The 13,176-nt window shown below is 45.8% G+C and overlaps 1 protein-coding gene across 4 annotated transcripts in view; it reads left to right on the top strand.

Annotated features, from left to right (window-relative positions):
- Positions 1-408: 408 nt before the first annotated feature.
- LPAR1 (lysophosphatidic acid receptor 1) overlaps positions 409-13,176 on the top strand; it is a 166,691-nt gene continuing 153,923 nt past the window's right edge. For 2 of the 4 annotated variants that reach the window (XR_005456616.1, XM_038769842.1), the window contains exon 1: positions 409-478. The gene's annotated coding sequence lies outside the window, so the exon portion shown is untranslated. Of the gene's footprint in view, positions 479-1,512; positions 1,691-3,750; positions 3,811-13,176 lie in introns of those variants that run through there. The other 2 variants (XM_038769843.1, XM_038769844.1) reach the window with 2 other exon arrangements.

Here is a 13,176-nt window from a genome sequence, read left to right on the forward strand (position 1 = left end):
GGCTTCTCTTTTCGGCCCCAGGGAGCCAAGGAGAGGGTGGGGTGTACAAAGCTGCTCCCACCCCTTGCCTCGCCTCGGCCCCTAAAAGTATCTGCCTCCCCCCTCCGCCCCCAGTTCCCCACCCCCTTTTCGCTTAGTCGAGCAGCCTCCTCCTCCTCCTCTTGCCGCCGCTTTTAGGGGGAAGGAAGAAGGAGGGGAGGGAGCCAGTTTAGAGACGACACCGAGACGGGGCATGGTGTCGGCCCCGCGCTCGGGAGCGCCCCTCTGCTGCAGCCGCTCGCCTCGCCCTGGCAAGTGACTTGGCTAGGGGGATTGAGGCAAGAGGAAGGGGAGGGAGGAGAGGAGGAGGAGGAGGAGAGTGAGTCAGGGCAGTCGGGGGGGAGGGTGGGGGGAGTGCAGGAGGGGGAGATTGAAGGACCCGCCGCGGCGGCCGGAGGACTAACTTGGGGAGTGGGAAGAAGAGCGCAGTCCGGCGCAGGTAATGAGGGTGGTGGACGTGGCGCTGAGGGTTGGGGAAGTGAAGGAACCTCGCTCGCCCTGCTGCTACGGGCGCAGCTCCAGATCCCAATTGTTTCCAGCAGCAAAGCATCATTCTTTGATTGCCTTGGTTGCTCTTTGAGTCTCACCCCCCCCCCCCCCACCTCCTTTCTTATTTTGCTGTCACCCTTGCTTTCTCGGGGAAGGTTATTTTTATTTTTAGCCACTGACGGTTGGCTTTGACTCTCCCCCTTTCCCACTTCTCGTGTCTGTCCGGAGGAGCCCCGATAAGTTTCAGCATAATCCAAAACCCCTGCTACGGCACAGATCGTCCTCTCAAGAAGTGCTAAAGGCAAGCTCGCCCGTGCTGTTAAGAGGTGTGGGTGTGAGTCGGAAGGGTGCGGGGAGAATCGCGGGGTGGGGGCTCTGCACCCCTCTTTTTTCCCGCTGGGGAGTGAAAAACTGTGGTTGAGATCGCGAGGTGCGGATCCCGTCTCACTCCGATAGAAAAGTTAGCATGCACTGCTAAAGGAGACACGTCTGTAACTCCCTGACCGCTAAACGCTCGGGAGTTGGTCAGTTTCGGGGTGATGGAGGACTTGGGGGAAGAAGAGCAGATCGACTGCTTTACCGGTTTTGCAGATTAATGATCCTTTTATTGGAAACAAGCGCCGTCAGTTGCGTTTAGGTAGTAATTCAGCCTTTTTTCAAAGGCGCATTCTTAAACAGTGCTGCCCTGGGATGACTCCCTTAGTTAAAGAAGCTTTATACTACTAAGTCACTCTCTTCCCCCTCCCCTCCGGGGTTGATGGCATGTAACTTCGTTGTTTTTTTTTTTCCCACCCAGCATTCCTTTTCTTACTTAAACCACTGGAAGGTTTTGGCTTGTAACAAATGAGAAGTAGAAGGAAAGGGAGTGACTTGCTTTGGGTTAGTGGTTTTTGAAATGTAGTTACTTTTCACCCTAGAATATGGTTCTAATGGTTTAAAGTTTATTCTCTGTTTTTCTTTGATGCCATATGGCCTTTGATGTCCAAGAGTGAAGGCATCCTGGTCTTATTACTTCCATCCTAACTGAGGTGGTTGGTATGTGAAGGGCTTCAGCCTTCAAGGGTAACCCTTTCGGTGCCTGCATTTTTTTCTCTGTCCTTCCTCTTCCCCACGTTCACAGAATGGCGTTTTCGTGAATTCTGGGGCCTGTAGGTGAATCTAGGTGAGTCAGACAAGGCGGCTTGCATCCGTAGCATTCATCGATATTTCTTTTTAGATGATTGAACTGAGCTGTGCGTATGTCTATTATATATCAAAATAAACCCACTACAGCTAACTAAGGATATTGACCAAATGCATATTACCCGGTTTAATTTTTCTGTGAAGTTGAGACGTGCAGAGCCTGCAATTCTGGTTAGCTGAGTGTGGACTCAGAACTATAATAAGTATTGTAAGAAGGCACTGACTTGTCAGGCAATTTCTAGAGAGGAGGATAGCTGTTAACGTTGTCTAGACAACATTTTACTTAAGGTCGCTTGTTTTTTTTCTACTCTGTGAGGCAATGCAAAGCTTCTTAAAAGTTCTGCTTCTTTTAGTCTTCAAAAGTTCCCTTTTAGAAAAGAGGGAATCTTGTGGCTTATCGGTTGCCAGATCAAGTACAGTAAAGAACATTTCAATAAAACTTTGATTTTTTTTCAATGTAAGTTCATGAAGTAGACCGCATGAAGAAGACTGCGGTTTCCCCCCAGTAATTTAAAACAATAGAAAGAGCAAAAAGAGACTACAGAAACATGAAATTGTATGGAAGGTAAGAAAGGGGGAAGTTGGAGGACAAAAGGCAAGATGATTGAGAGGAATGAAGAGCAGGAAAGAGAAACTAGGTGGGAGGAAAGGGAGAGGGAATGTTCTTGTTAATATTTTTCTTATCTCTTCATTTTTCTCCCCTTTATTTTTCTCAAAGTCGGTTTCGTTGGTATCAACACCCTTTGAAGTATGAAGCACTATCTGCTTATAACTTAGATTAAAATAACTTTAAAGGCAGTGCTAAGTCCAGTTTATTGGTGTGATTTGCCTGTTGCTTTCAGGGGAGCCCCTTCCTTGACAGTCGTGGTTGCCTAGGCTTTTGTATAAATGCATTCTTCCACTTTCATTTGAGCACAGTGATGTGTTGTCAGCATTTAGTACTGCTAGTATCATTATCAGTAGCATGTCAATACAGATAAGAATAGTGCCTGCATTTTCGGTTGCAAACCTTCCCAAAATGTGTTGTTTTCAAATGCTGCTTTTTTGAATTTGAAATCTATTGATGTCAAATGATTGCCAGTGAATCTTTCAATTTGAGGTGATTAGAGTTACTGGAAAATATAAGGGGAAACAAAATCATACTTACTGCACTTGAACATTTGTTCAGAAATCAGGGAGGTTCAGAGTTAAGGGAAGTATGTATTATCGATCACTAGACATGTGTTGCTGGCTGTTTCAGCATAAAATAGGACTGGATTTGAAATTAATTCCAGGTGAAGACTCTAATATCAGTGATTGACATTGTGCAGCATCCTTTCCCTTTGAATAATGCACAATTGCCTCTTGATTAACTCTTGCATATTTTTCTTGTTTAGTTCTGATCTGTAGTTAGCTCTTGTTTACATTTTCATTGTTAAGGGTCTCTAACCTCCCTTAATTAGATTGTTAGCCCCCTGTGGGCCAGAGACCAGTATAAATTGAGTTCATGTAATCATTCCAGAGTTTAGAATAGTGCTTTGCAGATTGTAAGTGCTTGGCCAATTTTATTAATGTGACTGCTGCATGAGACCATGTTACATCGATTTAAGTAGCACCAACTTAAGTTCATGGTACATCCGTGGGTCAATAAGAACTGCTGGGATATATAGCTCTATCTTATTTTGCACTTTATTATAATCACCACATAAAGGAACAAACTTAAAAATAACAATTTTATAGAGAAAATTGGTGACTGGCTATCAGAGAGGAAATGAGAATCTTGATGTTTGGCTACTTAAAATTATCCTTATTAAAGAACAGGCAGTAATATAGCATTGCATAAAAAAAGACATTACACCTGAAATCCCAGTTATTATGGTCCACCGTGAGGATGAAGTGGTCATGAATAATTTGTCTTGTTCACTTGTATTCATTCAGCACACCATTAGGGGAAGTTCAATGCTAGTGAGCTATAGGAATTTTGCTGCAGGGTGTCTCTTTGTAGCATAACCCAGAAGAATGTTGGGCTGTGTGAGGGGTAGAGCGAAGAGGCAACGATTTTTTCAAAATATTTGCTGCTTCTTGAAACTTATACCTAATTCTTTTCTTCAACAGAATAAGGTAACATTATGAGGTATTGGAACACTGCAGAAGTCTTTGTATAACTATTCACTTTCATGAAACAGTGCTGAGACTAGGTCTGGACAAACTAATTTATCACTAGGAAGATTTATCCTGCCACTGTAACATAAATAAGATTGGGCATTTCCTCCCTCCAACCTTTATTTGAGGGGGAGGGCGTGGGGGTTGCCTTGTTTCTATCGCTTGAGGCTGCCTCAAAATTTCTATCATAGCACTAAAAGGAAATTTGTTTCTTTGGAAATTTGTTTCCAAAGAGCTTAAAGCTCTTTAAAAGGGGTTGAAAAATAAGTAAATTTGTGAAGAAGGGGACCAAGTTCTTTAATGAGGTTTTAATTGCTTCAGAGAAGCTTGAAGGTAATTTAAGGAGATTTACTAAATCACTTTTTGAGTTTAATGTAGCTCAAGTTAAACAGAAGCCTCTTGTTTGAACCTCCAGCACAGGATTTCTTTTAGCAGTTTTCCTCTTTGGGGAGCTACTTTAGATTTTGTTTTCTTGAACGGGGAAACCTAGCCCCTTAATTCTCAAACGTTCAGCATTTCCAGTGATGGACACTAATTCTATTGTTCCACTACCTTATAAATTGGTTCGAGAATTGTAAGTGCTTCCACTGCAAAGTAGGGTTTTAAATATTAAGGGGCCACCTGATGGAATTTGCTTTCATCCCTTTGCCTTTTGCAGGTCTTAGAACCTGAAGCTGATTTTATTTTGTTCTCTTGTTTTTGCACCTGGAGAGGAAAGAGTAAAGTAACCTTTAAACTGGGGCATAGTTAATGACAGTGAATCAGATGGTTCCTTTTATTGGCTTTTGAATACAATTAGATTGATCCTACTAACCCTATTGTTTTCCTTAAAGGAACCTGGGCTTCAAGGTCTTCGTGGGGTGTTTCAAAATTTTTGAATGGGACTAGGAACTTTTTCTACTGGAAAGACTTTCAAAATTCCTTCTTATTTTCAGAAGGCAAATATACTTTAAATTGTTCATGTTACTGTAATTTTAGAAATGCAGTGGATATTCTAAACATGTGAAAAAGTTATGTCTTGACAGAGTGCTTTTGAATCTACTCCTGTCTATCCAAGGTCATGCAAAATCAATCAATTTTACTTTCAATACAAATGCTTCATAAAGCCATGTTAAAACAATGAAAATTGCTTTGTTTCTTTTGTAATAAACCAATTTAATGGGAATTGAAGGTATTTCTCTAAAATCAAGATTGGTTCCTGAAAGGAAAAAGTCTAATTGATTGCTGTTTCAAGCCATTTGGAGACTTTAGAGGTGAGGGAGGGTGGGGGGGGGGGGGGTGAGGGGAGAGAATATTATGTTTACAACTTCTTAAAAAGCTGGTGTGGTGCTAAAACACACTGGAAGCAAACACATGGAAAGGAGCTGCAATTTGTTTTAACGGCAATGTTCAAAAACAAAACTAGTTGCTTCTGTTTCAAAGGAAAAAAATCTGAGTTGACTAATAGCAATAGCTTGAAGTTTTCACAGTTGGTGAGTTTGAGTGCAGAGATCTTGTTTCCAGCTTCCTTTATAATTCCCTACAATAGCTAGTATAGACCTGGATTTAGCAGGTGCTCAATAACTGTTGTTTTCTGCAAGTTCATAGTACAGTGTTTCATCTTGCAAGTTTGATCAGACACCTTCCCCTTCCCCTCTCCCACCCAGCTGTTTCCCTCCCTCTCACCCACCAAGACCGCTCCCCCTCAACCCCTACCAAGGATTCCTCTGTACCAGCGCAGGTCCTCCGCTTCTCCCTCCCGGCCCCCCTCCTCCCCTTCTCCCCGCCCCCACCCCATCCCAGTTCTCCTTTCCCATCGCCACGCCCCTTCCCACTCTCCCTGCCCAGGCCCCCGCCAACTCATCCCAATCCAAACCCTCCCCACCCCTCGCACCCTTCCCCCTCCCTCCCCTCCCTCGACAGCTGATGCCAAGTGTGGCCTCTGGAACCCCCGCTCCGTTTTAAGTAAGATCCCTTTCATCCTGGACCTTTTCCTTTCCAGTTCTCTACTCCTCCTCGCCCTAACTGAAACATGGCTGTCGCCGGACGACACGGTCTCTTCTGCTGCTCTCTGCAGTGCAGGCCTCTTCTTCTCCCACTCCCCCAGACTCACCGGAAAAGGAGGAGGTGTCGGTTTCCTTCTCGCCCCCCAATGTCGCTTTGGCACTATCCCTCCTCCCCCTTCCCTTTCCTTCCCTTCCTTTGAAGCCCACATTATTCGCCTCTACCACCCCCTCCAGATTCTTGTAGCCGTCATCTACCGCCCTCCGGGCCCCACTTCCAACTTCTTTAACGACTTTGACCCCTTCCTCACATTCCTTCTCTCCTTCTCCATGCCCACTCTGATCCTCGGAGACTTCAATATCCACATGGATATCCCTAACGACTCCTCTGCCGCCCGCCTTCTATCTCTCCTTGACGCTGCCAACCTCTTCCTCCACCCCACCTCACCCACTCACCAACTTGGTCATACCCTCGACCTCATCATCTCCTACCGCTGCACTGTGTCCACCCTCACCAACTCTGTGATCCCTCTCTCTGATCATAATCTTCTCACCTGCCTCCTCACTCACACACCTTTCCCCCCCTAAATCCGTATTACTCCCTCACAGAGATCTCCGCTCTCTGGACCCCACCCATCTTTCGGAGCGCCTCACACCCCACCTCGCCGCCCTCTCCTCTCTACCCAGTCTTGATGATCAGATTACTGCTCTCAACTCTACCCTTTCTACTCAGCTAGACTCGCTCGCTCCCCTTTCCCTTCGCCGCTCTCGCACCACTAACCCACAGCCCTGGATCACTGCCACTGTCCGCCTCCTTCGCTCTTATGCTCGAGCTGCCGAACGCTGCTGGCGAAAGTCTAAACACCATGCCAACCTCGTTCACTTCAAGTTTATCCTTTCCTGCCTTAACTCAGCCCTCTCTTCTGCCAGACAAAACTATTTCTCCTCCCTTATTGACACCCATGCCCATCACCCCCGCCAGCTCTTCCGTAGATTCAACTCCCTTCTCAGGCCCCCGGTTCCTCCCCCTCCTCCTTCCCTCACCCCCAACGATCTGGCCTCCTACTTCATTAACAAAATTAAATCCATCAGGTCCGACCTCCCCAAAGTCTCTTCCCCCCTTTCTCCAACCCCCCGGCTCTCAACACTCTCTGCTACTCTCCCATCCTTCCCAGCGGTACCCTCAGAGGAACTCTCCTCCCTCCTCTCAAGTGCTACTCCGGCCACCTGTGCTTCTGACCCCATTCCCTCTCATCTTATGAAATCTCTCGCTCCATCCCTTCTCCCCTCCTTAACTTCCATCTTCAACCGCTCACTCTCCACTGGTTCCTTCCCCTCTGCCTTCAAACATGCCCATGTCTCTCCCATCCTAAAAAAACCCTCTCTTGACCCCACCTCACCTTCTAGTTATCGTCCCATATCCCTCCTACCATTCCTTTCCAAACTCCTTGAACGAGTTGTCTACACGCGCTGCCTAGAATTCCTCAACAACAACTCTCTCCTCGACCCCCTCCAGTCTGGCTTACGTCCCCTTCATTCCACGGAAACTGCGCTCTCAAAGGTCACCAATGACCTCCTGCTTGCCAAATCCAACGGCTCATACTCTGTCCTAATCCTCCTCGACCTCTCAGCTGCCTTTGACACTGTGGACCACCCCCTTCTCCTCCACACGTTATCTGACCTTGGCTTCACAGACTCCGTCCTCTCCTGGTTCTCCTCTTACCTCTCCGGTCGTTCTTTCTCAGTCTCTTTTGCAGGCTCCTCCTCCCCCTCCCATCCTCTTATGGTGGGGGTTCCCCAAGGTTCAGTGCTTGGTCCCCTTCTGTTCTCAATATACACTCACTCCCTTGGTGACCTCATTCGCTCCCACGGCTTCAACTATCATCTCTACGCTGATGACACCCAGATCTACATCTCTGCCCCTGCTCTCTCCCCCTCCCTCCAGGCTCGCATCTCCTCCTGCCTTCAGGACATCTCCATCTGGATGTCCGCCCGCCACCTAAAGCTCAACATGTCGAAGACTGAGCTCCTTGTCTTCCCTCCCAAACCTTGTCCTCTCCCTGACTTTCCCATCTCTGTTGACGGCACTACCATCCTTCCCGTCTCACAAGCCCGCAACCTTGGTGTCATCCTCGACTCCGCTCTCTCATTCACCCCTCACATCCAAGCCGTCACCAAAACCTGCCGGTCTCAGCTCCGCAACATTGCCAAGATCCGCCCTTTCCTCTCCATCCAAACTGCTACCCGGCTCATTCAAGCTCTCATCCTATCCCGTCTGGACTACTGCACTAGCCTTCTCTCTGATCTCCCATCCTCGTGTCTCTCTCCACTTCAATCCATACTTCATGCTGCTGCCCGGATTATCTTTGTCCAGAAATGTTCTGGACATATTACTCCCCTCCTCAAAAACCTCCAATGGCTACCGATCAATCTGCGCATCAGGCAGAAACTCCTCACCCTGGGCTTCAAGGCTGTCCATCACCTCACCCCCTCCTACCTCACCTCCCTTCTCTCCTTCTACTGCCCAGCCCGCACCCTCCGCTCCTCCACCACTAATCTCCTCACTGTACCTCGCTCTCGCCTGTCCCGCCATCGACCCCCGGCCCACGTCATCCCCCGGGCCTGGAATGCCCTCCCTCTGCCCATCCGCCAAGCTAGCTCTCTTCCTCCCTTCAAGGCCCTGCTGAGAGCTCACCTCCTCCAGGAGGCCTTCCCAGACTGAGCCCCTTCTTTCCTCTCCCCCTCGTCCCCCTCTCCATCCCCCCCCCCCTACCTCCTTCCCTTCCCCACAGCACCTGTGTATATGTATATATGGTTGTACATATTTATTACTCTATTTATTTATTTATTTATTTTACTTGTACATTTCTATCCTACTTATTTTATTTTGTTGGTATGTTTGGTTCTGTTCTCTGTCTCCCCCTTTTAGACTGTGAGCCCACTGTTGGGTAGGGACTGTCTCTATGTGATGCCAATTTGTACTTCCCAAGCGCTTAGTACAGTGCTCTGCACATAGTAAGCGCTCAATAAATATGGTTGATTGATTGATTGCTTGAGAGACTCTAAATGATGGTGTCTGTTCTACAAAATGATTATTTCTAGCTTCTGTATTGCTGGGTTGAACAGAATCCATAGTGAGGTTTGAGTGTTGGGTGATATGGGCTTGAGAGTTAATGGGAGAAACAAAGAAAGAGCTGGAGATGGCAAGTTTAACACTGGCTATATTCATTCAATTGTATTTACTGGGTGCTTACTGTGGGCAGAGCACTGTACTAAGCACTTGGGAGAATGCAATACAACAACTCTGTAGACTGTGAGCCCGTTGTTGGGTAGGGACTGTCTCTATATGTTGCCAACTTGTACTTCCCAAGTGCTTAGTACAGTGCTCTGTACACAGTAAGCACTCAATAAATAAGATTGAATGAATGAACAATCAGTAGACACATTCCCTGCCCACAAGGAGCTCACAATCTAGAGGGGGGGTGACAGACATCAATACAAATTTGCATACTGCCATCCATATTAGCAAATATTTTAGGAGAGGTGTTGATCCAACCTGGATTAATCAAAAGGATGCCTTGATCCAAAGTCTAGAGATTGTGCCTTGTACTTGTGCTTAATTTAAGCATTTACTACGTGCCAGGCATTATACTAAGTGCTGGGGTAGATACCGGGTAATTAAATTGGACACAGTCCCCATCCCACATGAGGCTCACAATCTTAATCCCCATTTTACTGATGAGGTGACTGAGGCACAGATAAATTGATTTGCCCATGGTCACACAGCAGATGAGTGGTGGAGCCAGGATAAGAACTCAGGTCCTTGGACTCCCAGAACTGTATTCTTTCCACTAGGCCACACTGCTTCCACCATTGCTTCAGGAAGAAAAGGACTTAATTTTAGAAGAAGCTATTTCTGTGCATACTAACAATATTAATGATGGCACTTATTAATTAATAATGATGGTATTTGTTAAGCACTTACTATGTGTGAAGCACTGTTCTAAGCGCTGGGGGAATACAAGGTGATCAGGCTGTCCCACGTGGGGCTCACAGTCTTAATCCCCATTTTACAGATGAGATAACTGAGGCACAGAGAAGTTGAGTGACTTGCCCAAAGTCACACAGCTGACAAGTGGCAGAGCCAGGACTTGAACCCATGACCTCTGACTCCAAAGCTTGTGCTCCATCCACTGAGCCATGTTGCTTCTCGATTAATTGCGTAATTAATTGCTTATTATATGTCAAACACTGAGGTAGATACAAAATTGGACACAGTCACTGTCCCGCATGAGGCTTATGGGTGGAAAATGGAGGCTCAGAGATGTTAAGCAACTTTCCCAAAGTCACACAGCAGGCAAGTGGTCAAGCTAGTGACTAAAATCTGGGTCTCTTGACTCTCTGTTCTTTCTACTAGGCCTTGCTAGAGAAGCGGCGTGGCTCAGTGGAAAGAGCACGGGCTTGGGAGTCAGAGGTCATGGGTTCTAATCCAGCTCTGCCACTTATCAGCTGTGTGACTTTGGGCAAGTCACTTCACTTCTCTGTGCCTCAGTTACCTCATCTGTAAAATGGGGATTAAGACTGTGAGCCCTATGTGGGACAACCTGATTACCTTATATCTACCCCAGTGCTCAGAACAGTGCTCGGCGTGTTCAGAACAGTGCTTGGCACATAGTAAGCGCTTAACGAATACCATTATTATTATTATTGTTATTATTATTATTATTACTATTATCATCACCATCATCAATCTTATTTATTGAGCGCCTACTATGTGCAGCGCTTACTATGTGCAGAGCACTGTACTAAGCGCTTGGGAAGTACAAATTGGCAACATATAGAGACAGTCCCTACCCAACAGTGGGCTCACAGTCTAAAAGGGGGAGACAGAGAACAAAACCAAACATACTAACAAAATAAAATAGAATAGATATGTACAAGTAAAATAAATAAATAAATAGAGTAATAAATATGTACAAACATATATACATATATACAGGTGCTGTGGGGAAGGGAAGGAGGTAAGATGGGGGGGATGGAGAGGGGGATGAGGGGGAAAGGAAGGAAGGGGCTCAGTCTGGGAAGGCCTCGTGGAGGAGGTGAGCTCTCAGTAGGGCCTTGAAGGGAGGAAGAGAGCTAGCTTGGCGGATGGGCAGAGGGAGGGCATTACAGGCCCGGGGGGTGACGTGGGCCAGGGGTCGATGGTGGGACAGGCGAGAACGAGGTACGGTGAGGAGATTAGCGGCGGAGGAGCGGAGGGTGCGGGGTGGGCTGTAGAAGGAGAGAAGGGAGGTGAGGTAGGAGGGGGCGAGGTGATGGAGAGCCTTGAAGCCCAGGGTGAGGAGTTTCTGCCTGATGCACAGATTGATTGGTAGCCACTGGAGATTTTTGAGGAGGGGAGTAATATGCCCAGAGCGTTTCTGGACAAAGATAATCCGGGCAGCAGCATGAAGTATGGATTGAAGTGGAGAGAGACACGAGGATGGGTGGTCAGAGAGAAGGCTGATGCAGTAGTACAGACGGGATAGGATGAGAGCTTGAATGAGCAGGGTAGCGGTATGGATGGAGAGGAAAGGGCGGATCTTGGCAATGTTGCGGAGCTGAGACCGGTAGGTTTTGGTGACAGCTTGGATGTGAGGGGTGAATGAGAGAGCGGAGTCGAGGATGACACCAAGGTTGCGGGCTTGTGAGACAGGAAGGATGGTAGTGCCGTCAACAGAGATGGGAAAGTCAGGGAGAGGGCAGGGTTTGGGAGGGAAGACAAGGAGTTCAGTCTTCAAATAAAAAACAAGAACATAAGCTGATTAAAAACAACCACTCTCCTTAAGATACAGTTTAGAATATGATAATCAAATATAATACGTTCCCAAAGTCCTTCATTGATTCCCAAGCTTCTGATAGAATTAAGGGAGAGCCAATAATTTGTTTAGTAGATTTAATTGGCTCACTCATGGCATGTGAGTTGAGTGAAGGAATAGCAGCTTTTTGTTGTTGAGGGAGAGGATAAAGCTATTCTATTCCATGCTACAAGGTCCAACCTTCATTCTCACCAGGGATTCTGCAATGGGATCATATGAGACAGTTTGGATGATTTGGTGGAATCCATCACCAATACTAGAAAAGTGGATTAAGGGCATGTCTCCCCACATTTTCCTCCCAACACAGTCTCCAATGATGTGGCAGAGCAGTGGATTCCTATGAAATTGCAGTAGCAACAGATCAGACCATCATGGCATATAGCAATTAAGAATTTATTTTTTTAACCCCTAAAGAACTTTGATATTCCACCACAGCCCTACACCACCTATATACATATCCTTATACTGTGTAACTTCCCCTATCTATAATTTATTTCTGTGTCTGCCTCCCCCACCAGATTGCAAACTCCTTGAGGGCAGACAGGGATTGTATCTATCAATTCTAATTCGAGGTTCATTCATTCATTAATTCAATCGTATTTATTGAGCACTTACTTTGTGCAGAGCACTGTACTAAGTGCTTGGGAAGTACAAGTTGGCAACATATAGAGATGGTCTCTACCCAACAGCAGGCTCACAGTCTAGAAGGGGGAGACGGACAACAAAACAAAACATATTAACAAAATAAAATAAATAGAATAAATATGTACAAGTAAAATAAATGGAGTAATAAATATGTACAAACATATATATATGTTTGTACATATATATTATATTATATTATATAATCATACATATTATATAACCTGTATTTATATATATTATATATGTGTATATTATATTATATCATATAATTATACATATTATATAACCTGTATTTATATATATACAGGTGCTGTGGGGAGGGGAAGGAGGTAAGGTGGGGGGATGGGGAGGGGGAGGAGGGGGAGAGAAAGGAGGGGGCTCAGCCTGGGAAGGAGGGGGCTCATCTCTCCAGATCTTAGGACACTGCTCTGCAAGCAGTAAGCACTCAATACATATCATTTTTTTTAGAGCAGGATTTTATGGGAAAATCATGATACTAATAGACAAAACCTTAGGCACTGTACATAGCAAATAAAACATATAAGGGCAGTATTTATGTATACCATGTGAGAAGGGTCTTGTCCAACACCACAAGTAACTTGAAAGACTACACATACACAAAGAGTATTAATTGGTTGAAGAGGTGAAGAGCATGTTATCAAATGTTGCAGTCACCAATGTTTGGAATATCCTGTCTTAAACTGAAAATGTGAATTACCTGTTATTTGCAACTCATCAGGTTTGTTCTTTAATCAATCAGTGGCATTTATTGAGTGCTTACCTATACAGAGCAGTGTACTAAGCACTGTACTAATACAATAGAGTTGGTAGACATGATC

This window comes from Tachyglossus aculeatus, chromosome X4, assembly GCF_015852505.1.
Source record: "Tachyglossus aculeatus isolate mTacAcu1 chromosome X4, mTacAcu1.pri, whole genome shotgun sequence".
Taxonomy (NCBI): domain Eukaryota; kingdom Metazoa; phylum Chordata; class Mammalia; order Monotremata; family Tachyglossidae; genus Tachyglossus; species Tachyglossus aculeatus.